The 676-nt window shown below is 23.2% G+C and overlaps 1 protein-coding gene across 1 annotated transcript in view; it reads left to right on the forward strand.

The window, feature by feature from the left end:
- Positions 1–676, forward strand: part of LOC106747187 (carboxypeptidase D-like) — a 13910-nt gene that overhangs the window by 3006 nt on the left and 10228 nt on the right. The gene's annotated exons all lie outside the window — the stretch shown is intronic.

Below are 676 nucleotides of genomic sequence, written 5' to 3' on the forward strand. Positions count from 1 at the left end.
TTTAAAATATTTGATTAAAATTCTTATTATTTTCTCTTGTTATCAAATACATTTTCACAGAATTTTCGTTATATTTTTTTGTTTTACAGCAAACAATTAGTACTGTGAGATTTGGAGATGTAGAAACATTATTTCTATTAATTCATGATGCAGAATCTTTTATTCATTTGGACGTAATTTTCTTTAATATATTTGAATGAAGAATAATAATACATAGACGCATAATTTACACAAATGCACATACACACAAGGTATGGAGAAATGAAATTTGTATGGCAAAGAAAAGGAATAGAATTTTTAAACTTATTTTTAATGTCATGATTTGTGTACATAATTAAATAAGAAAATGTTTTAACTATATTCCAATTTGTGTGTGGCAGAAGACATATATCAATTTCATTATTATTTATTTCAAGTGCTTTTGATATTGTTTCATATATTATTTTTACTTATACCTTTTATGTCTGTAAAACAATTGTTTATAAAATCTGAAAAAAACAATTTATATAGATACAGTGTAAAGATATACACGTTGGCAAAAGCAAATAATACCCTGTCTGCAAATTGGAAAATAGTGCTATAATACAATAATAGTGTGAACAAAGATGAACTCTCACCAAACATATCTTTATAATGATAATGATTATCTATATAACGTTATAGATTAATTATATTT

The sequence above is a fragment of the Dinoponera quadriceps genome, unplaced genomic scaffold (genome assembly GCF_001313825.1).
Source record: "Dinoponera quadriceps isolate SergipeBrazil2010 unplaced genomic scaffold, ASM131382v1 scaffold221, whole genome shotgun sequence".
Lineage (NCBI taxonomy): Eukaryota > Metazoa > Arthropoda > Insecta > Hymenoptera > Formicidae > Dinoponera > Dinoponera quadriceps.